Genomic DNA, 25,299 nt, shown 5'->3' with positions numbered 1-25,299 from the left:
GGTTCCTTAGTTCCTCAGTTCTAACTGCTACTAAATCAGAAGATTATTAACTCAGACAGAGATCGAGGGAGGACTGTGGACTAACAGAAATATTGTGAGTGGACTTCTTAAATATACCTGCGTACAGAATATCACATCAAGTATGACATAATTGTTTCCAAATATAGGAGTCATTCTACAAAAACTTATCATGTTTTACTTTTAAATTACCATTTTAAACGTTTTTACGCCTTTTTTGGATTAAGTATAGTTCGGCCATCAGAAACATGAGCTTTGCCATCTCAGGCCAGAGAGTTGTCAAAGACGTCAATATAGTATGACATAATTGTGTTTATTTATTTTTTATGATCCTTAGGGTCATCCAAATAACGAGAATTATAGACATTTTGGATCATGGAAAATTCAGGGGTTGAAAGTTGGAGTACCATTAAAAACCTACAAGGCAAAAAAAAAATCTAAACTTAATTACCTGTATGCTTTAAGAAGCATGTGATGTGTCAAACTAGGGGGTTTTCATGATTCTAAACCCATTCCAAGCATTTGTTTTGCACGAAAAACACTCCTTGAGCTAAACCCCAGGTGAAGGAGTTTAAGTATCTCGGGGTCTTATTCACGAGTGAGGGGAGGACGGAGAAGGAGATCAGGCGGAGAGTCGGAGCGGGAGGGGCAATATTGCAGTCGCTGTACCGCACTGTTGTGACGAAAAGAGAGTTGAGCCAGAAGCCAAAGCTCTCTGTCTACCGAACAATCTTCGTTCCTACTCTTACCTATGGTCATGAAATGTGGGTCATGACCGAAAGAATAAGGTCGCGAATACAAGCGGCCGAAATGAGTTTTCATCGATGGGTGGCTGCATCTCCCTTAGAGATATATAGTGTCAGACTGCAGCAGTGAGTCCTACCACATAGCACAATACATAGACAACTTCCTCAACCCCCTCTCCACCATACATACACGACAGTTATTTAAGAGACACATATGATTTCCTGGAAAAAATCAAGCCGTGCCACCACACGCATACATTTTCACCATAGACATTGACAGCCTTTACACTAACATACATACAGCCACTGGTTTACAGGCAGTTAGAAATCTCTTCCAGACACACCCGGACAACACTAGACCAGACAATGCCATTTTACAACTATTACTAGAACTTAGTCTCAATTGCAATGATTTTTCACATTTAATAACAAACACTATTTACAGATAGAGGGCACGGCTATGGGCAAGAAATTTGCACCCGCTTATGCCAACATTTACATGAGTGAGTGGGAGAGAGAGGCCTTGGCAAAGTGTTCACTACAACCTACCATGTATTTCAGATTTTTAGATGACATCATAGGGCTCTGGCCACACACCTTACAACAGTTTGATACATTTTTACAGATTTTGAACACACACCATGCTTCCATAACCATCAAACACATAATTCATCCAACAGAGATTAACTTCCTGGACACCACCGTATTTTTTCATACAATAGATCATACACATAAACGACTACTGACAAAAATATATTTTAAGGACACAGACACACAAGCACTACTCCATAAACACAGTTACCACCCAAAGCACACTTTTGCAGGAATCATCAAATCACAAATCATTCGGTTTTTCAGGATTTCATCCAATAGGGAACACTTTAATCAGGCCACACACACACTCTTCACAGTCCTCCGAAGGAGAGTTTAATTACAGCAAAAGATGTTTGCGTACAATCAGGAGCAATGCCCTGGCCTCTCTCTCCCCCATCCAGTCACTCTCCACAAACACTCTGCCTCCTACCCCTAACCCTCTCACCCCCAATTCTAACCCTAACCTCAATCCTAGCTTTCTTCCCCAGCCACCTCAGAGCAGCATGCACCCGGATCAGAGGCCTCTCTCTAGCGCAGGGACAGGGACGGACCTGGACGGGGCCCACACATTACCCTCTCCTCTATGTCTTCCCTCCTCCAACTCTTCTTCTCCCACCATCCAGGCCATCGGCTCCTCTACCATTACAACACTACTCCCATTCATAACCACATTTTCACATACACTCCAACCACTACACCACAAATTTTAACAAAATTTCACCACTACACAACAATCCTACCCCCCATTACAAACACATCAGGTAATTTCGGCACTCAGAAGGAATAGGAACCTGGGAGACCTCCTTGTGCATTCCAAATTTTCCACTTTACCTCCCAAGCCCACTGGTTTAAATGAAAGAAGTTGAATTCTATCCCTTTTCTGTTCATTTATCTGCAAACTAAATAAATGGTATCCAGGCCTTGCTGTGAACTTTTACTCTTTTATGGTTTTAGGTTGTTTTATTAATGTCCATTTTTTATATCCATTTACCATTGGGTTTTAGAGGATAGTTTCGGACCATGGTTTAGGTATGCGGTCTAGCCTAACTTGGACTCAGGGGGGTGGACGCCTCTGCCTTGCATAGTCCCCAGTGAATAGGCAGTTTGCCCTTCACTGGTAACCCTATTTTTGAATTATTTTTAAATATATGAAAGTATTGTGGGCTGGGCTTTTTACAAAAAAGCCCCCCATTTAAATATACATACATACATACATACATACCTACATACATTTCAGAAGTTTTAGCAGTTTTTAAGGACCCACTTTTAGGCCAGTGCACCAGAGCAAGCTCTTGCCTTTTTTTAAACCCTACCCATTTTAACCAAATACATATGTGGCCAGGTGGAGTTGAGCCTCAGGAGCCACCATAGGGACAGTCCACTTCCTCATTGACAATCAAGTGACTATTTAAAGGCCCTGTCATCTAGCCAACATCAGATGTTTGGTGAATGCTGCCGAGGGTCTCGAGACCTGGGTCTGCTACTGGGTTTTTATCTATACTAGTGCCAGGGTTGATGATTCATGTGCCCTAGCTGTGCTGACCTCTTTCATGTGGCAGGAGGGAATGTGAGGGCACATATGGACATTTAAAGGTATACAATCAAACAATTTGTTACAATTATTTATTTTGTCTATTTATATTGTGTACTAAATGTATGTTGTTCCCACTCCTTTAGATATAGCCACTGCTGTTTTGTTTTGTTTATTTTGTTTAGTTTAAGTTTTGTTGAGCCATTTCTGTTTCTTTCTGTTCATTGAGCCGTTTTCGTTTGTGTATTAATCTGTTGTTTTCTCCCCCCACATGGTGGCGAGTACCCTGCTACTGAACTGAACCTGTTGTATATGGATGCCGAAGGGAGCCATTGGGTGAATTAGCTGACTGGCCGTATGGGTTGCGGCAAGTTAGGACCTCACGTTAGCCCACGAGTCACGACTAAGGTTTGGCTGTGAATGCGAGCACCTCTCTTCACGGTGTCGCTCCTGTCTTTTTCTTGCATGCTGTGTGCGTGTGTTTAGTTCTTTAATAGTTTGTTTCTTGGTCGTTCTTTGAGTAGATCTGCGCTTCTGGCTGCTTAGCTCCCCGTTGAGACTGGTCAGCTGTTGTGCCTAGTGGCCCCACTGGCTCCAAATACAACATTGTTTCCCCCTTTTAAACATTTAGTTTTGACCTGTGTATTGGCTTTAGTAGCCTACAGTTTTAAAGTTATTGTTCGCATGATATATAATATAATAATAAATGGTTTGTACGCTTAGTCGTAAACATTTAGTTTTGACCTGTGTATTGGCTTTGGTAGCCTACCGGTTTTAAGGATATTGTTCGCATGATATATAATAATAAATGTTTTGTACACTTATTCTTAAACGTTTAATAAATTTCCTGTTTTTTGGAACTGTCTCAAGTCCCTATAAATGTACTTGCATATGTTGGGGAACCCAGTTTACTGGTCTAGTTAGTTAATTCCTTGAATGATCTCAAGGTGGCGTAGTCATACCTAAGAGTAAATCCTTTGCTACACTTGGTTACACATACATACATACATACACATATCTATATGTATACATATCTACATATGCATATATACTCCTAGGCCTACATAGTACATACATATTTAATATTGTGAGCTTGTAAGCTTGTAGATCTGTTCAAGCAGTTACTTTGGGCTTGTTTATCTGTAAAGACAGACCTATTAATCGGGCCGATTAATTAATCAGTCTGATTGATTAATCGAACCGATGCCGATTAATTTTAAAACAACTAAAATCAGCCGATACCGATGTGTATCCCATCACTACCTCTAATGGCTCCCGATGAGCCGTTGTGTGTGTCTGTGTGTATCTACAAGCGCAGCCTATAAGGCACTACAATATACTGCAAATGCACCATTTACCTCACAAAGGATTTAGGTATGCCTATACTTTCATTTGATACACACACTATAGCCAACACTTCTAGGGCTTACTGCTTCTTGTGCAGAGAGTTCATTGTCCTCCCTCCACGTATCGCTACAGTTGTAACTCTCTAACATCAGTAGATGCTTGAGAACCAGTACGCAGATTGCTTTTCATTTTATTAGTCTTAGTTTCTAGACAATTGTTCCAAAGTAACTATTTATTAGGAGATTGTGAAGCGTCAATGCGTCATGCATACTTTGAAGATCACGTGAAAAGCTCACGAGAGAGTAAATATTGCACTTCAAGGTTGGGTTTAGACCATGCAGGCAGGTGTATCTGGAGAAACATCATATCTTAATCACTGATTCTCACTAGATGGATCCGGATCTACCAGGTAAACCAAATTTAATGCTGTTCTGATTTACATAGATTGCACACGAAGGATGTGATGAATATAGCCTAATGTAATTAACATAATTATATTATTGAAACTTACTGATTCAACTCAACTTAATTAAACTCAACTGTAGTGTGACAATGCAAGTGTAAAAACCTGTAGGTACAGCATAAAAAACTAAAGTTGATTGAAATTCTCAGACATTCAGGGTTAGCCAGTATCAGCCTATATACACACATTGAGCAAATTTGATTGATGGAAGATGTTAAACTGCAGAGTTTGCTAATAAGCAGTGGTACTGCCACTGCTTATTAAATGTAGTGGAATAAAAGTACAATATTTGCCTCTGAGACGTAGTGGAGTAGAAGTAAATTGGAAATACTTAAGTACAAATACCTCAAAAGTAGAATAGTTAAGTATAAATGTACTATATAGTTACTTTCCACCACTGCTAATAAGGTGCATGTTATTTGTTTAGGTCATAAGTTCGTAATTTATGCAGCTTAATGCATTGTGAGCCTTGGAAAGGTTACTGTTTATCACTTTCCCACACAGGCTCCAACACACACACACACACACACACACACACACACACACACACACACACACACACACTCACACACACAGGCTTCGATCCTTAAGAAACTTAAGAATGGCTATTTTTTTCCTTCATTCCACCTGTTACATTTGAGAGTGACCACTGACCACACTATTTTCCCCCCTCAATTGCTGCTGATCAAATAGCACCTGACCTCACTGCGTCTGCAGAGGTCATAACACCTGACCTCACTGCGTCTGCAGAGGTCATAACACCTGACCTCACTGCGTCTGCAGAGGTCATAACACCTGACCTCACTGCGTCTGCAGAGGTCATAACACCTGACCTCACTGCGTCTGCAGAGGTCATAACACCTGACCTCACTGCGTCTGCAGAGGTCATAACACCTGACCTCACTGCGTCTGCAGAGGATTTAATAGAGTTGGTGAGAACCTTTTTTTGTTTGTTTTCTTTCTACCTTGTTTTCCTGGTGTCTAGATAACATGAGCACAAATCGTGTGATTGTTAAAGAGCACTAAAACCATATTTTCCATATAATAATTATATCTTGGCATCTAATTATAAGATGGCATTGGCACTATATCAGTCTACTCACTCTGCGTCTCATTGGTGGGCTATGCACAGTTCAAAAATCTGCTTACCAATGACATCATCGATGGGGATTCCAAGCTAATAGAAACTACAGCCTTTCTCTTCCTGGCTGAAATAGAAGCCAGTGTTCTTGCATTCATTACAAAAATACGAACATTGAAATCTTGCAAAACCTTACCGATGATGGCACTGGCAAGTTTCTGAACCGCCCTGTTTCTCCACTGCCCTCTGACAGAGAGCGAATAGATATGGTGCATTTTTATAAGGAGCATTATTGAGGAGAAATTTTACTTAGACTGGTTGAAATTGTGTGATGAGGTCCATTATGTCAATTTATGTCAAAGGAGAGATCAGGGTCATAAAACTTGGATGGTGTGTGCAAAACCTTTTAAACCTATTTTCATATAACTGATGATTTAATTTTAATGGTTAGTAAATATATTTGCTAAGGCCATGTCAATAGTTTATATAGGCCCTACGCTATTATTGGGACGTTATTCTAAAGTTGCAATTATTCCTCATTTACCACTCATTTTGATAAGGAATGACAAATAGACATAACTGTAGTTCCTTTTTCCACAGGGTGACTTACCCGTTTTCCTGTTTGCGTTATCTGTACTCATTTAGCCTGCTGTATTTTGTAAAGCACTGTGTGAGCACTATCTGTGAGACGATATAAATAAAATAGACTTACTTACTTTACTTTGTTACTTTTGTTTTAACAATAAGGATGGCGATACTCAGCGAGAAACCTACACCGGTAAATTCCAGTACTATGTGATCATTGTTAACAACATTGTTGACTTTGCAAAAGTCCTGCGGTTTCCCTATCTTGCCTTTAAGAATGGTGGGGGTGAGTACACTGTCTAAATTGCCATTGAACTATGCAAACAACAATAAGAACAAAACTGTTATTTATTATACTGTGTGTGTATGTATATATATATATATATTTACTCTCTTTTTTCCCACCATGCCCTTTGACCAGGTGCCTTCTGCCTCGCCTATCTTGTGATGTTGGCGGTGTTTGGAATGCCTCTGTTCTTCATGAAGAGTGCCATCGCACAGTTTTGCAGTCATGGAGAGGTCAAGATGTGGAATTCAGTGCCAATATTCACAGGTTTAAGTGTACTCATTTTGTTAGCTTATGGCTAATTAATTTCTTCATATTCATATTCATTCTTATAGCATTAAATCAGTTTTAAGCAGTAATTGTGCTATGGATTGTTCTGTCTTGACAGAATGGAGAAATATGCCTTGAATACCATTTTAAGATTTAAAGGTTTTTTCTTCCCCAGGTGTTGGAGTAGCCAACGTGGTGGTAAATGCAGTCGTGTCCATCTTTTATCCTGTTATGATCGCCTACAGCCTGTTCTATTTGTTTTCTTCCTGGACATCTACTCTGCCATGGAGCGTGTGCTCCAATGCCACCTTCGGTTGGTAAACCTAGAAGTTCTATTAAGGCTTAAGCAGTTGACATATGCATAATGTACCGTGTATTGTATTGTGGCAGTGCAGATCAGTTTTTTTATGCTTCTAGTTCTTATTATCTGCAGAAAAGATTGCTTCACAAGAACAGTTTGAAGTCGTGCAACTGTATGCAATATGATGTATTTGGAAAATGATACGTACGTAGACCTACTATACACACTTGATCAGAACCTTCATTAACTTGGTATCTGTTCCTTTTTTCCCTGGGAAAAGTGTCGAACATCAGCTGCAGTGAACAATTCTGGGAGTAAGTATTATTGTTGTTGTTGTCATACTTTTGCTAAACTAATTCTCTGGATTTCACTGTTCACAATCCCTCTGACCACCGTCTATCCCTCCTCCCTCCCTCCTCAGTCAGGCACTGAGACGGTCCAGTGGTCTTGATGATACGGGGCCAGTTATCTGGTACCTTGCCTTCATTCTGCTGTTGGTGTGGTTCCTCACCGCTGCCTTCATGATCAAAGGCGTCAATGCAACGGCCACAGTACTGTACACCTCTTGTCTCTCCCTGATGGCTTTTCCTCTGCTACATTGTGTTGTACTGTACAAGGTCATATTTAGTTTGACACACATTTCAATGACCCCACAAATTGACTTCAGTCAATCTGGCCCCGGAAATGTTCTCACAATGTAAATTAAACAGAGATACATGTGAAATCAGACAGAGATATCTATAAGCAAACGCTTAAACCCCTCAGTTCCACAGTATACGAGTTTGAGTTGTACGAATACAAGATAGAACAGCAGATGCATTCACCTACTTTATTATCTGATTATCTTTACCACAGAGGGTGGTAGTGTATTCACATTTCACATAATAGTGGTTAGTGTTTCAGTGGTTAGCCTACACATACATAACCTGCAATAGAATTATGACTTGAAGTAGCCTAAAGTAGATATATTGTGCATTACATTCACCCACCGATGCCGGAGGAAACCATGCAAGCAAACCTGCACATCGGGAGCAATTTGGGGTTCAGAGTCTTGCTCAAGGACACTTCGACACTAACTTTGAGGGAGCCTGCGGGTTTGAACTGGGAACCTTGCGGTTAACATCTGGTCACTCTATAAAAATATTTTAACAATAATGTTTAAAAGAATAGATAATAATATATGGTATACTAGGTCAATATGTTGTGCCAGTTTTTGCATGTTTCTCTTCTATCTGACCAGTGGGTGAGTTTGAATCTCTTGACTTGCTGAGAGAACATACAGTACTGTACATTACAGTACATCTTCCTTGTATTCAGTGTGTATGTTTGTTCTTTTTCTCCCCCAGGTGGGGACTATCACAGCCATAGGTCCTTTGGTAGTGCTGGTCACCCTGCTGTTCTATGGTTTAACACTAGAGGGTGCTGAAGATGGGATTGCGTACTACATTGGCTCTGATTCCAATTTGGCAAAACTTCAGGAATCAACAGTAAGATCGATCACCTTTACAATGGACACACAGTCACACACACACACACACACACACACACACACACACATTTGGACAGGACATTGGATATTAATGGACATTATTATATTATTATTATTATTATTATTATTGGATATGAATGCAAAGTAAATTCACCGGATTTAGCAAAAATGCTAGTTTACATATGCAGTCCCCACACAAAACAGGCAGACAGTGAAACAAATTACACTAGGAAACAAAGCATAAAAACATGTATACAAGAGCAATGCACAAATGTATAAAGTGGATCTATTATTTAGCTGTGGTTTTATAGGGCAATACAGACTACTATTGCTACTCATTCTATTGAAATTAGATTATTATTATGTGAATTGTTTAGTGATGTTTGTTTTGAATATAATGACAAGATTGACAAGGCAAGACTTTTATTTTTAACTAAAATGTTTAGTTTGTAACATTACATTTGTGTGTTTATCTTCTTTTATTTTTCCTGTTCAAAAATCCTGCTTTGTGATGTCTCTCTACTGTATGTGATTGGGATTTAGGTGTGGCTGGATGCAGCTACTCAGATCTGCTTTACTCTAGCTGATATTGCAACCGCGACATCCTACAACAAGTTCCATAACAACATGTTTCTGGACACAATTTGTGTGTCCCTCATCATTGATTTAGGTAAGTACCCAGTAGAAGCATGATATGTAGTGTTATGGGATTGCAATGTATAGTACACATCCTACATCACTGGGAAACTGAGTAAGCCAGACTTATGCAGAGCTAAAGCTGGCCAAACGTGGTATATACAGTACTGTACATATAGGGGATTTGGGTTGTTGTGTAACATAAGTTATACTGTATATTGACTGATGAAGCTATATTGACTATACTACCAGTAAGACGCCTGAGGGCGAGAAACAAACTAGCCCTAAAGGGCGAGGTTGTGTGCACACATCCGCCTCGTTGACGGCAGTCGTACTGCTGGGCGTTGTGGGTGAGCGCTGGCGCTTTTGCATGGGGGGTCAGATCAACATGGAGTGAATTCTGCTGGCCATATAAGGAGCATGTATTGAGTGTACAGGGTTTGATGAGGTCAGATCAACATATGGAACAGGTCAGCTCCATACAGTATATGGAGAAGGGTGGTAGCGGGGACATTCTCTTGAGTGTACAGGGTTTGAGGAGGGCCCAGGTAGGCCAGAGCCTTAATTTTCGGGCCTGTTGAGAACTCTTGTTTTCGGCTGCACTAATACCTTTGGGGCAGGCCCGTCTAGAGTTTGAAATTTGAATGGACAGGTATAAGTCAAAAGGGAGAAATTGAAGAGGAAGGATGGATGGGGAAGGATCAACATATGGAATATCCATATATGGAGATCTAAGGGTTTGAGGTCAGATGTAGAGTTGCTGGACAATATTGATAACATCAAGGATCTCCATATATGGGCTTAACTGCAGGTCGCATTTACTATGACATCATGGTCTTCACATCTCCATCCCACATGCTGTCACATGATGTCACGAGACCTGCATGCACGACACACTGACGGGAAATGCACAATTCCATAGTTAACTGCGACCTTCTCACATCACAACAACAGAGTTTCAACAACAAAGCAAAACAACTGTCAAGGACCATAATACAAGCCACAATGTCTTACAGAAGATGCAGCACCTGCAGTGGTTGTAATGTTACTTTTGTACAGTACATTCTCAGAGTTACAAAGGGATAATGGATGGAGGGGGTGTGTGACACAGGTTTGACCATGTAGACATGGGCAGAGATTAAAGGGGGCATGTCAAGGGGCATGATAGCAGACATGACTCCAGACACCATGCTGGAGTAATTGGTATAATTCGCTTCTGAAATTTAAAAAAAGAAAAGCCTAAAATCATGATGAAGACATTATCCAATCGAATTTGATATGCCCAAAATAGACTAGACTAATTAACTAGACAAAATGTATAGGCCTAGTATACAATTGAAACACTGATATGTGGGTGAGGTGAAGTAGAAATGCAATGGATCCTTGATCAGTGAATGCATGCGGTATCCTAACAAAGAGTTTGTTTACCAATGGCTGTCACATTGTTACTGTATTAACCCAAATTGTTTTTGTCGTATCTCCTGCAAGGCTTCAATGTGATTGCCGGCTTTCCTATCTTTTGTATTTTGGGCCACATGGCTCACATCACTGGGAAGCTTATTACTGATGTTGTCCAGGAAGGTGAGATAAGTTAGATAACATATTCTAAATGCCAATTGTAAATCATTTACCGGTATATAAAAATCATTGGTGGTCAGCAATCAGCATTTCTCATTTCTGTATGCATTTGTGTGTAGGATATGGTTTGGCATTCATTGCATATGCAGATGCCCTGGCAGAACTTCCGTACGCTTCCCTATGGTCCAGTCTATTCTTTGTGATGCTGTTCTTCATTGGTCTTGGCTCCCACGTTCCCATGATTGGTGAGTTTCAGATCAACCAATGACTATGGCTATTCAACCACCAGATGGCATTGATCCTTAACCACACTAAACCGATGCCTAATCTTCAACGATACTAGCAGCCCTTAACCTAAATATAAATGTCTATAATCTTAAATGCACCTTCAACAGTTTGCAGACAACAGTTTGAAGATTTTATTGTCTTGTAATTATTGAGTTCTTCCTGTTATTATAGAGGTCATTGTTACGAGTTTGGAAGACGTCTGGCCTAGGCTCCGATCCAAGCGCCCCCTGGTGACGGTGGTAATCTGTTCTGTCCTCTTCCTTGTCGGCCTGCCATGTGTCACAGGGGTATGTCAACTTCCAAGTGTCACTTCATGTCACCTGATATTGTCAGTTCACACAATAACATACATATACTGTGCGCCTCTCTCTCTCTCTCTCTCTCTCTCTCTCTCTCTCTCTCTCTCTCTCTTTGAGACAGGCAGGAATATACTGGGTGACCCTCATAGACCACTATGTTGTTGATTACGTTCTGATCATCATTGTTTTGATGGAGATGATTGGCTTCATCTACATATATGGTAAATATGAACATGTGTGCAGAATGATGTTGCATAATATAAAATGTTTGAGACCAGGTGGCACTCGGTTTGTGTCATGCCAGGGCATACATGTATACGCTTTATTGTGTGTCGATATAATGGATATGCAATGGATATAATGTGTGTGCACTTTTATTATACTTTCCAGGTCTTAACCGTTTGATTGAAGACATAGAAATGATGATTGGAAAGAAGGGCAAATGGTTCTGGCTGTACTGGAAAACTTGCTGGCGTCTCGGCCCTCCCGCCATGATAGTGAGTACAGACGCAAACACGTCCCTGACCATGAGATTGGGTGTGTGTGTGTGTGTGTGTGTGTGCTCTAGTAGTCTACTCTATGAGCATATCGATGCTGTCAGGCAGAAACCTTGTATCTCCTTGTTTAAAAATGTCATGTTTTGTCCATCCATGAATGCCCTATTTCATCAGAATTGTCATACATGAGTGTCACACAAGAGTAGTAAAATAGCCAATCCACAAGCTCACAACATATTGTGAGCTATAGATGAGATTTATTTATTTATTTATTTTTATGCTTGAAGTGAAAGTGGTTAACTGTGTTTGTGGATTTTATACATTAAACCCAGGAAATGTATTAACAAGAGAGCTTGTGACTACATTACAACTACATTGGATGTATTGGAACATGGTTATTTTTTCCATTTCCTGAAAATTAAAAGTTTTCTGTTTTATGCTGCTGCCTGCGAACTTGCAAAGTAACATTCTGAGAATTAAACTCTGAAAGGGTCATTGTTATTTTAACTTATTTATCTACCATGTTCTGTAAATGAACATTGTTCTGCTCTGATTGTAGTTGATCCTGATTTCATCGTTGATAGCGTCATCTCCACCTTCCTATGGAGACGTGGCTTTTCCGGGCTGGGGTCTGGATTTAGGATGGTGTATGGTTGCTTTCTGCCTCATTTGGATTCCTGGTATTGCTGTCTATCAAGTTCTGATTAAAGCAGAGGGCAGTCTGTGGACGGTGAGTGTAAGTGTGTGTGTGTGTGTGTGTGTGTGTGTGTGTGTGTGTGTGCGTGTGCGTGTGTGCGTGTGCGTGCGTGTGTGTATGTGTGTGCCAAATCTAAAATTGACCAAGACATGGTTCTTGTCCTGCAGACAAAACCAGTGTTGGTGAGGTGCTGGCCTAAGGCAGTAAACAAGGAAAAATAATAAAAAAGGCTGCACACTCGTAGCCACGATGCTGTACATTTATTGACAAGAATCCAACGTTTCGACCTAGGAGGTCTTCTTCAGGGAATGGTTCTTGTCCTGACCTGCTGTCTCCTTCGTCCCACAGCGTGTGAGGTTTTGCCTGTCTCCCTCTGAGGACTGGCATCCCTACCTGGATGAAGACCGCGGTGAGCGCTACAGGGTCACCCGGCCAGAACCAGACCTGCCAGGACCTATAGAGGTCATCTCTCTGCCAGTGTTAGATCTGTCAAAATCTCATCCTAACGAAGTCATTGCTACCACCACGCGGTTGTGAATGGTGTGTGTGTGTGTGTGTGTGTGTGTGTGTGTGTGTGTGTTTTTTTCTTGCTTGTGTGGCAAAGCATTGTCTGTGAGTATTATTTCTGCATCTTCATGCTTATGTATGTCAAATGAATGATCATTTATGCTATATTTTAATCAAACTGATCATGTTTTGTTCTAATTGTTAGTTTTACTCTGGGACTGGAAATCAGCAATTTAGTTTTAATAGTGCTTCAATAGTCATACAGTAGCCAAATGCACTGTATATCAATAATCAGTGATGATAATAGTGGAAAGACCGCCTGCTTCAATAGAGATGTCTGTCTGTCTGTCTTGAAGCTGTGGTCTAACTCATAATGGATGTTGTACACATGCATATGAGTTATAGGGATTTTAATATTGGAGACATGCTTCAATGCATATTGGATTAGGAGGCGTAGGAGGCCAAAACAAAGTGGAAGCCGCATTGACAATTCAATTCAGAGGAGCTTTATTGGCATGATAAAGCACAATTTTACATACTGTACATTGTCAAAGCAAGTGTCAAAAACATAATAAAACAGGTTACTGTATGAAGAAAAATCTGAAGAAAAAAGAACAGGGAAATTAAACTGAGTTGCTGCATTGTTTACACAGAGCTATGTGACATTGCAACTTGTAAACACTATGTAGTAGATCTGCTACTTTTGATGCTTTTGTGTGACACTGATAACTCTGGACAAAAGTACCAAGTGTAACAACTCTTTACTGAAGTCCCAGAGTAAAACGGCTTGCTCATTATATTTTGTAATAAATATAGTACAAGCTTATATTAAACACAAATTCTATACATTTACAGGTAAATGAGAGGCATAAATAACGCTGTTTTAAATAACTGTTTACTTCGACATTAAAACAAAAAAAAATAATTCCGAACTGAAGCTTTGCTCAAGTAAAGTGCCTCTTCATAACAGCAGAACTTTCAGGGTGGTTGAGAGGTCACGTGGTCCAATGGTCATGTGTGGACTGAGGAAGTGGAGGTCAGGGCAGAGAGGTGGGGGAATGTTCACTTTTCTTTATAGACCCTGAAACAAAAAAAAGTCAGTCTTATAATATTGTTTTGTGAAAGCATCCGTGTCATTTTAGATTTTAGCGTTGGCTTTTCAAAAATAGCAGATCTTCAAGCTCACAGCACGCGAAAGTCTCAGACACAAATTGCCTCTTCATGGGTGGTCCCCTGGCACAATCTTTTTCGGATGGGGGTCCGTGGCCAAATATATAAATGTGGGGGTCCTCTGCAACAATTTATTTTCTTTCTTTTTTTACTATACTGATTTAGAAGGCATTTGTAAAATCGGCCTCAAGTCAGGAGTAAACACTGTTTTCCATAATTTATATAATTTTAGTGCAGTTCATTCAGGTCACATATTTTTTTATAGATCTTTACATTTTATGACGAAGACAAAACAAAAAGGTTGATCTTACCCGTCTATGGTGTTTATTGTAGATATACTTTCCCATCTGTGACTCTGGATTCAAACATTTTCTGCCCTTTGTTGTTTCCACACTGGAGATGGATTACATCATAATTAGTGACAGACAGGTGATGGAGAACAGTGTATAAAGTTAAATCATAATTAGTGACAGACAGGCCCCTCCTATGCCCAGCTGTGTGTGTTTGTGTAGCGATGATTTGATCTGGAAGAATCAAAGAAGAGCATGAAGAAGGTTGACACAGTTTTGGCATTTATGGTTTTATATGAAGTTGAGTTTAGTTGATTGACAGACATGGATGGTGAAATGAATGAATGACTCAGTGAATGAATGAATGGTATTTCCTCAAGAACGCATTCTGTTGGTCAGGTTTATCTGTGCATCTGCATTTTAGAACTGCACAGTCACAAAACTGGGGTCCTGTTGCATTAGGGAGTGCCCCAACAGATGCTTGAACTAAAGTTGGAAACTGGGTCATAAAGAATGAGGTTGCCCAAAATAGTCCTGTACAAAATAAGGCAAATTAAGCCATAGGGAATTTTCTACAGTATTTATTGGTATAAAAATGTACTTTAAGTACCAAAAGTAAAAGAACTCATTATGCAAAATGTCCTATTTCACATGTTTTCAAATGGCTGAAATGTATATAGCCGGCCTGAAGTAGTTACTGTATTATATTATAATATTCGACATCTAGAAAGTAACTAACGTTTTCAAATAATTGTAGTAGAGTAAAAGTACAATATTTTCCTCTGAGATGTATAGTGGAGTAGAAGTAAAAGTATTGAAAATTGGAAACACTCAAGTAAAGTAGGCTACAAATGCCTCAAAATGATGTAGGCTACTTGAGCAAATGTACTTAGTTGTTTTTCCACCAGATGTTTATAAACATTGTACTTACACAATCTCCCTGCGAGGACAGAAGACACTGACTTCATACACATATAAAGCTGTGATGAGTTTTGGGTTCATGCCGTCGAGCGACTCGAGCCCTTTATCTCGACATTTGCAGGAAAAGTGATGACTTATGAGGTGCCCTGTGGAATGAAGGGACACCATTAGCCAAGCAGTGACATTACAATAATTAAAGATTTCTAATTTGTGTTTTAAAACCACTACTGACAAACTGCATTGGCAGTCAAATCAAAGCAGAGCATTTTGTGACTATAATACTACAAGACAATATAATTCCAATATAATATAATCCATATAGGCTACAACTGTGCTGCTATTATCCAAAGCAACCATGCATAATTATTATTGTAAAAGGCGCATTACCTTCTAAATGAAGAGCCAGCAGGCAGACGAGAAAGATGACGACAGCTGATTTCATGATTCTGGACATAATGGATCAGACTCTTCTTCAAGTGTTCTGATAGTTTCCTCCCTTGATAATGCTGCGAATGGACGGGACTCACTGGAGCGCTCATATTTAAGATCAAAGACATCCACTCAAACCCCTCCACCCACTCACTCACCCACACGCCCACTCAGGACATTATTTCACCCTTTCCTCTTTTGGTTTCATTTTCCCTCACAGCAGGAGAAACAAATTTGGGATGTCCTTGAAATAACCATTTATGTAGGAGCTTTCTCAAAAGGAAAAGGAATCCATGTGTTTCCTTATAGTCTTCTTTTCACAGCTAGTGGACACTATAGTGAAAGTAAGGTCACTTCTCTTTTCTTATCCACAGAGAAGTGACCAATGATGTGTATCGTCGCTGTTGGGCAAAAACCTCCTATAATATCCATATTCGATCACACCACCACATCACACAAAAGCATCAAAAGTAGTAGATCTGCAAGCTCGAAACAGGGTGTGAAGAAGCGACACGTATACGTTTCGAGCTTGTAGATCTCCTTTTGCTTCTTTTGCATTTGAATGCTGAAAATAAACAGTTTTGGACATTATGTGGTTTCCTCCCGACAGTGACGATATGGAGAACCACATTTTCCTTTGAGGATTTGTTCCATTTCTTATAGGAGCAAATTGACTATATATATATATTTTTTTTAAATCGATTAGTGTGATTAGCAAACACTATACACTATATTGTATAGGCCTACGTTGTTCTGTGTGTTTCAAAAAATAGTGAAAATGGCATATCTACCGTACATGCTCACTCAGGCTGGATATGGATAAATATGCTTCCACTGTAGGCTACCAGAGAGCAGTTACTGTAGTTAACACAAACCTTTTCATGCCAAGGGCCCTTAAATTAATATATGGCTGCACACCCTCATCTGAAACTGTTTTGTGCCAGCAAGGGAACCGCCCAGACGTTAAAAATCACACCAGTGTGAACCGAGTGGTGCAACTCCCGTCTATTGGTTCTCTGTATCGTTCCAATTTCTTCTCTGTATCGTTCCAATTTCTTCTCTATATCGTTCCAATTTCTTCTCTGTATCGTTTGCGTCCAGCAGGTGGCAGCCATGTCACATACTTCTCTCGTTCCAATTTCACACACCACTCATGCTCATAGTTACAGGTAGGTACACAGGTACACAGGTACACGGACATTGCAAGATATAGGAGTGGTTGCACCACTCAAAAATCTGTGCTGTATTTCACATTTCCAATAGTTTTACTTTTACTCCTAAATTTATTTGAAAACTATATAGTTACTATTACATTGTAGATTTTGATTATAATAACAAAACATAGAGTAACCAATTAATTTCGGCCATTTTAAAATAGCCGATCTACAAGCCCTCAATGCGTTATATACGATGCGACGCATTGTGAGCTTGATCTGCTATTTTCATAAGAACTTGAAACGAGACGTTCTGCATAATCCCATAATGAATACTTTTACTTTTAGTACTTTAAGTACATTTTGATGCCAATATTTTTGCGCCAATATTTTGAATTCCAGACTTTTACTTGTAACAGAGTATTTTTTTATTATTGCAATGTTGATACAATTAATTAAATAAACATTGTGAGTACTTTTTCCACCACTGTTAAAAATACATTTTTTATCTTTCACCTGCCTCCTCAGCGGATGTGCCAGTTACAATTTTTCTTCCAACATTCAAGAGTTTCAAATGAATAATGCTAGAACAGACACTTGGCTTCAGTGTACCATTTTCAAGAAATGAGGTGACTTCTTGAAACAGTGAAGAAATTATCAGGAAGACATAGGGGAAAATCCCAAATTTGTTTCTCCTGCTGTGAGGGAAAATGAAACCAAAAGAGGAAAAGGTGAAATAATGTCCTGAGTGGGCGTGTGGGTGAGTCACCCACCCCCCATCTTCATGGGGGCCTAAAGGGGCCCTGGGAGTCTTCATGGGGGCTGCAGCCCCGTGGCCCCCACAGACTCTACGTGGTTGGGTGAGTGAGTGGGTGGAGGGGTTTGAGTGGGCGTCTTTGCTCTATATGAGCGCTCCAGTGAGTCCCGTCCATTCGCAGCATTATCAAGGGAGGAAACTATCAGAACACTTGAAGAAGAGTCTGATCCATTATGTCCAGCATCATGAAATCAGCTGTCGTCATCTTTCTCGTCTGCCTGCTGGCTCTTCATTTAGAAGGTAATGCGCCTTTTACAATAATAATTATGCATGGTTGCTTTGGATAATACCAGCACAGTTGTATATGGATTATATTATATTGGAATTATATTGTCTTGTAGTTTTATAGTCACAAAATGCTCTGCTTTGATTTGACTGCCAATGCAGTTTGTCAGTAGTGGTTTTAAAACACAAATTAGGTTTTAATCTTTAATTATTGTAATGTCACTGCTTGGCTAACGGTGTCCCTTCATTCCACAGGGCACCTCATAAGTCATCGCTTTTCCTGCAAATGTCGAGATAAAGGGCTCGACGGCATTAACCCAAAACTCATCAGAGCTTTATATGTGTATGAAGCCAGTGTCTTCTGTCCTCGCAGGGAGATTGTGTAAGTACAATGTGTATAAACAGCTGGTGGAAAAACAACTTAAGAACATTTGCTCAAGTAGCCTACATAATTTTGAGGCATTTGTACTTTACTTGAGTGTTTCCAATTTTCAATACTTTTACTTCTACTCCACTATACATCTCAGAGGAAAATATTGTACTTTTACTCTACTACAACTATTTGAAAACGTTAGTTACTTTGTAGATGTCGAGTATTATAACATAACAATACAGTAACCACTTCAGGCCGGCTATACATTTCAGCCATTTGAAAACATGTGAAATAGGACATTTTGCATAATAAGTTATTTTACTTTTGGTACTTGAAGTAAATTTTTATACCAATAAATGCTTTCATACTTTTTACTCAAGTAAATTTTTAATTCTGGACTTTTACTTGTAATAGAGTATTTAGACATTACAGTATTGATACTTTTACTTAAGTCAAAAATCACATTCCGGCCAATCACAATTGGCCTCCTCAGCGTCCTCACTTTTCTGTCCTTCCGGCCAAACACAATTGGCGTCCTCACTCTGGCGTCCTCACTTTTTGAGGGGCGCTTGCCCCTCCTATACACAGGTTTAATGTTTGTCTTTAGTTCAAAGTTTGTTTAGTAAACGCACTGACAATGAAGGCAACATTTACGTCATAAGTGTCGTTTACGTCATATTGTCACTTTATTGTTAATAGCGTTTGTGTTGGCACCGTTTGTTTTATATCACCATTACATCACCTAATCAACTAAACTAAATGAGTTAGACTTTAATATATTAGCGTCCCCTCACTTCACACGGGTGTGATTTTTATCCTCAATTCTGTCGTGCTCAGCCGATCAAATCATCGCTATAGGGTGCACACAAACACACACAGCTGGGCCTGTCTGTCACTAATTATGATTTAACTTTACACACTGTTCTCCATCACCTGTCTGTCACTAATTATGATGTCATCCATCTCCAGTGTGGAAACGACAAAAGGCAGCAAATGTTTGAATCCAGAATCACAGATGGGAAAGTATATCTACAATAAACACCATAGACGGGTAAGATCAACCTTTTTGTTTTGTCTTCGTCATAAAATGTAAAGATCTATAAAAAAATATGATGTGACCTGAATGAACTGCACTAAAATTATATAAATTATGGAAAACAGTGTTTACTTTGAGGCCGATTCTACAAATGCCTTCTAAATCAGTATAGTAAAAAAAGAAAGAAAATAAATTGTTGCAGAGGACCCCCACATTTATATATTTGGCCACGGACCCCCATCCGGAAAAAGATTGTGCCAGGGGACCACCCATGAAGAGGCAATTTGTGTCTGAGACTTTCGCGTGCTGTGAGCTTGGAGATCTGCTATTTTTGAAAAGCCAACGCTAAAATCTAAAATGACACGGATGCTTTCACAAAACAATATTATAAGACTGACTTTTTTTTGTTTCAGGGTCGATAAAGAAAAGTGAACATTCCCCCACCTCTCTGCCCTGACCTCCACTTCCTCAGTCCACACATGACCATTGGACCACGTGACCTCTCAACCACCCTGAAAGTTCTGCTGTTATGAAGAGGCACTTTACTTGAGCAAAGCTTCAGTTCGGAATTATAATTTTTTGTTTTAATGTCGAAGTGAACACAGTTATTTAAAACAGCGTTATTTATGCCTCTCATTTACCTGTAAATGTATAGAATTTGTGTTTAATATAAAAGCTTGTACTATATTTATTACAAAATATAATGGGAAAATATGTTTTTTTTATAGGCCTACTTCAACTAACAATAAACTTAACTATGCATTACTACCACATGTCCTACTTCCTTTATGTCCTGAAAATGTTAAGCTTGTGTTTGATATCACACTGTGAAGTGAGGAGCGCAATACTGGCCATATACTGTATGTCAACCGATGTCGCTATCTTATTCTGTATACAAAAAAATCACACCCGTGTGAAGTGAGTAGTGTGAGTAATCATACGTCATCATATACATCATCACATTCTGGCCAATCACAATTTGCGTCCTCACTTTTGTCTTCAACGTTTGTGCTTACACACTTTTGTCTTCAATGTTTGTGCTTACACACTTTTGTCTTCAACGTTTGTGCTTACACACTTTTGTCTTCAACGTTTGTGCTTACACACTTTTGTCTTCAATGTTTGTGCTTACACACTTTTGTCTTCAATGTTTGTGTTTAGACAGACCCTCAAAGCTGAACATAGATAAGAGGGGCTAGCGCCCCTCAAAATATATAATAATTTTGTCCATTCTGAAAAAGTTTTACAGTATTTAAAAAATGCTATAACCAACTTGTTGACTCTTTTGAAAGCTTCCCTAGAAAACACTGATAGAATTTGCATAAAATAAAATATCTGCTAAAACGGATATATTATTTTTATATTGATTCGATACCGATATTGCATTTACCGATGTGATCACCGATACATTGCCCATCCCTACATTTTAGGGTCCTTGACATGGAAAAATGTTGACAATCACTCTTTGTAAGTGGATTCACAGATTTCACACACACATCTAGTCATGTTTCACATGACACTCGTCATGGTTCAACATCAGCCTGGTATTTGGGACTGCAACATTTACAGAGCGAATAACTCTGTACATAAACGTTCAGATTTTAAATATAAAGTGCTCACCCGTGACCCAAGGTGCCATGGATGTTCCGTTTGGAACCTCAATATCTACGCTGCTAGACGAGATGAGGTTCCGTCCCGTGATATCCCTGCACAGGCGGAAATGGGGTCTAGCTGGGTCGAGACCGTCCACAAACAGTGGATTTTCACAGAATTGATTCCAAAAAGTAAACATATCAGAACCGAGATACAGTTGATAAACTTAAGGCCGGCACATCATTTTTTTTTGTCTGGGGTAAAACAACAGCTTAAGTCAGGCTTTAAATAAAAATGTAGTCCAGTCAACCAACGTTCGCATGGAAAAATATGGTACTGGTTTACGAACAACCGCTTTGTAAGCTGTTGTTTTACCCCAGACTTAAAATTGTACGTGTCGGCCTTAAGTTTATCAACTGTATCTGTTCTGATATGTTTACTTTTGTGGAATCAATACTGTGAAAAGGGTTTAAACCACTGTTTGTGGACAGGCTCGACCCAGCCAGACCCCATTTCGACCTGTGCAGCCTGCACAGTGCAGGGATATCACGGGGCGGAACCTCATCTCGGAGCTAAAGCGTAGCAGCGTTTGAGGTTCCAAGTGGAGCTGAATGTTCCTGGGTCGCCTATTAGCACCCATGCATTCTGCGTTGTTTAATGAAAAGCATTTTAATCTGAGCGCCAGTTTCTCCTCTTTTTTGCCATAGGCTTTCAACTACGCAGCCCTATCGTTTGGAGGTGTTTTGCACTCTGATACACTAGGTGTGTTCGAGTCACACTGACCGCACTGCCAAATTAATATAGAGGTGCTCCCGGTGTGCAACTGTGAATTTCCAAACGCACCCATTAGCTTTTTATTAAACAACGCGGACTGCACGGTTGCTAATAGCCCACCCAAGAAAGTTCTAACATCCATGGCACCTTGGGTGAGCACTTTATATTTGACATATCTGTACACGTTTAATCTGTAAATGTAGCAGTCCCAAAAACAGGCTGAAGTTGAACCATGACTATTTGTATGTATTTGATGTATTACCATGTGTTGTCTTGCTTATAGTCTACTGTAAATCGCTCTGGAATAAGAGTGTCTGCTAAATGCCTGAATTATAAATTGTAAATTGCATGACTGTCATGTTTCAGGGTTTTCAAACACTCGTCACTCTTGCATCACTCTTTCATGTATAGGCTCAGCCCTTCCAGAGCCAAGAGTTGCGATATTGAGGGGGCAGAAAACAATCCGGTCACGTGGTTCATGTACTCGTGCGAGCCCATAGTCCAATGCATTCCGTAAACTTCCGGTTGTCCCCATGGACTGGCCCCATGAAGTGAACGGAGTTTGCGTAACTCTGGCTCTGAGCCCTTCTCCTAACCAGACACAGTCTATCCGTCTGGAGAAATAAGTCCATATTTGGGCAAGACGTCCTTTTATCATTCCTGAAATCATGCTTCCTGTGTATGAACACTACTGTCTCAATCTTCTGGCCATTTGTGATACTGAATCCATCTATGCACTTTATCCCTATGCACTAATATTATGTTATGGCATTGTTTATGCACTAATGTTATTGTATTGTTTGCATGAGTTGTGGCTGTTTAAGGAATCTAGACACTAAGGTGACATTCTATACACTTTATATTATGCCCTGATTCTATAGAATGTGTATCTATTATGTGCTTCATTTGTGTATCTATTGAATATTGTTCAGTATTGTCGTTTGTGTTTGACCCTGTGATTGACACTGATTCTGAAACTTTTACATTGTTGTTACTGTAATAATTTGTTATTCAAGAATTTAAGGCTTAAACTGGTGTCAGCCATAGCCTATTCTTATTCTATTATGAATTAAATAATTAAATAATTAATGAATTAATGAATTAAATAAATAAATAATGAATTAATTAATATCTAATATATGTGCACATATCCACACAAGGCTACTGTATATTCATATTTGGGCGACATATAGGCCTACATTACTACTAGTACTACATACATACCTAAGGACAGATGATGAGTCTAGATTCTAGAATCTGTCTGTCTAGAATCTAGATGCCACCCCTTCGTGGGATAAAGTACAGCGATGTGTTTTGAATCAAAATGGTGATTTTTGCTGGAAGTTGACCAGCTTGTATGCATGAGAAAGGCCATGATTACAACTAAAGTCCAAAAACGGACACAAAGCTCATTACACACTACTCTGCAGCTGAATGTTTCATACATGTACAGTACACTGTACTGTGTGCTGGTGAGTTCACTATTTTGGATTTGTCTGCCTGTGTTGAAGTGCCTGCATTTTGATCATTACTTGCTGGATGCGTGAATGAGCAGTAGGCCTACATTTAAAGCACTTTGGAGAAAAGCACTATAGGCCTAATGCAGTCCATTTTTAACATCAAACCACAAAACACCAAAACACACTACCCTAAACCAAAACCACACTATAAATGATTGATTCTGATGGATTTAGTCTCCTTAACGTTTACTGGTATTGATACTTGTTTGGCCCTCATGTTGCAACACGCAACAGATATACAGTATATCACAGTTACAGTAACTATGTAGATAAGTTGTGCTAATGTGCATTAATGACAATGAAAACTACACACCACCTGCCCAACAAACAGCTGAACAGACAATAGGTCTACTTCGATAATTATTATCACATAGGGTGTGCTGCTGTTTCTGTCCAAACATACCACCTATGGAAAATAATCAAACTGCTGGCTTATTGTGGTGGACATTTATATTATATATATTTATATTATATTCGTCATGTATACATAATGAATACACAAACAAATAAAGAGCTACGCCTAAAGGGCAATTACATGTCTGTAACTCAGAGAACAATGGAACCAAATGGACCCGTTCCATTTCAAATGGAACAACCATAGCAGGTCTGTAACGCTGAGAGTGTACAAATGGAACCAAATGGATCCTTATGGCTATGGGTCCATTTGGTAACTCTCAGAGTTACGACAAGGGTCTTTCAAAATAAAACATGACTGAGAGCTCGCCTGCCTCAATTCACGACATTATCAATAGCGGAAACAAGTCCTAGTGGCCTCCTAATGCCATAGTGTCATAGTAAATCAGTGGCATACATATTCTGAAGAAAATCTGGAGACATTCAGACATTCAGTAATTGGGACTTATATTGTGATCAAAATAAGAACATTATAATGGTGTGTAAAAACAAAATCTTGAATTAGAACATGGGACAAGGCCAAGTTACGAACATATTGATGTACAGCAGACACGCTTCAGTCATATTTGACCATTTTGACGAAATGGCCTGTCTTCTTGAACTCTTAAATCCAGGGGAAATCCCAGTTGTTCGTCTGCTGCTGTGAGGAATTTCCATAGTCTTTCCATAGAATATGGAAGCGAAACTAATAAACAGGACACATTCCTTTGCCAGGAGCAGTAGTCTTTAATTATCACAGCTCTGCACTTTCACTGACAGCCTGGAGCAAAAGTCACGTGATTTCTTATCAGACAGCTAGTGTAAAGTTGAGTCACTTTTTAAATGCATTGAATGTAACAGACCAAGATCCTGGATCAGTGTCAAGATCTTCATACAGTAGCTGTATTGTCTTTTTTTGTCTTTTCCCTTCTCTTTTTTTTAATTGGAATTTCTTTGATTGAACTTAATGAAAAGAATAATTGAATTTGTTTTGAATTCATGAAAAGGTTAGCATTTTTGGGAGGATGCTTTTTGAAAAGGTTTTGAAATAATAATAATTAAAAACAAAATGTGGGAAACCAAACAATAATAGGATGACATTTGAGGGCAATAGATACAGGCATACAGCTGACACAGTTTATCTGATAAAATGCGATATTGAAATAAAGCTCCTTGGTCTGACAGTGGTTAACGTGTCATTTCACTTCACGTCACTCACTCAAAGACAACTTTCTTCACTTCCTCTCAAAGAGGAATGAGTGATGCAATGCCTGGAGTTCTGGACTGCAGCCAAGAGGGGGAGTGTGTGGGGGCGTCTTTGAACATAAATATGAGAGCTCGTCTGCCTCCATTCACAGCATTATCAACAGAGGAAACAATCAGAACACTTG

The 25,299-nt window shown here is 39.5% G+C and overlaps 1 long non-coding RNA gene across 1 annotated transcript; it reads right to left on the bottom strand.

Annotated features, from left to right (window-relative positions):
• Positions 1-14,227: 14,227 nt before the first annotated feature.
• On the bottom strand, positions 14,228-15,707 carry LOC310871951. The gene is made up of 3 exons (XR_014570324.1): positions 15,605-15,707; positions 14,695-14,776; positions 14,228-14,294 (listed from the first exon to the last, which is right to left on the bottom strand). It is a non-coding gene; the product is annotated as an uncharacterized lncRNA (long non-coding RNA).
• Positions 15,708-25,299: the final 9,592 nt, after the last annotated feature.

The sequence above is a fragment of the Protomyctophum parallelum genome (genome assembly GCF_964188405.1).
Source record: "Protomyctophum parallelum genome assembly, chromosome: 15".
Classification (NCBI taxonomy): domain Eukaryota; kingdom Metazoa; phylum Chordata; class Actinopteri; order Myctophiformes; family Myctophidae; genus Protomyctophum; species Protomyctophum parallelum.
The sequence above is the reverse complement of the archived record's forward strand: the minus strand, read 5'-3'. Positions and strand labels throughout refer to the sequence as shown.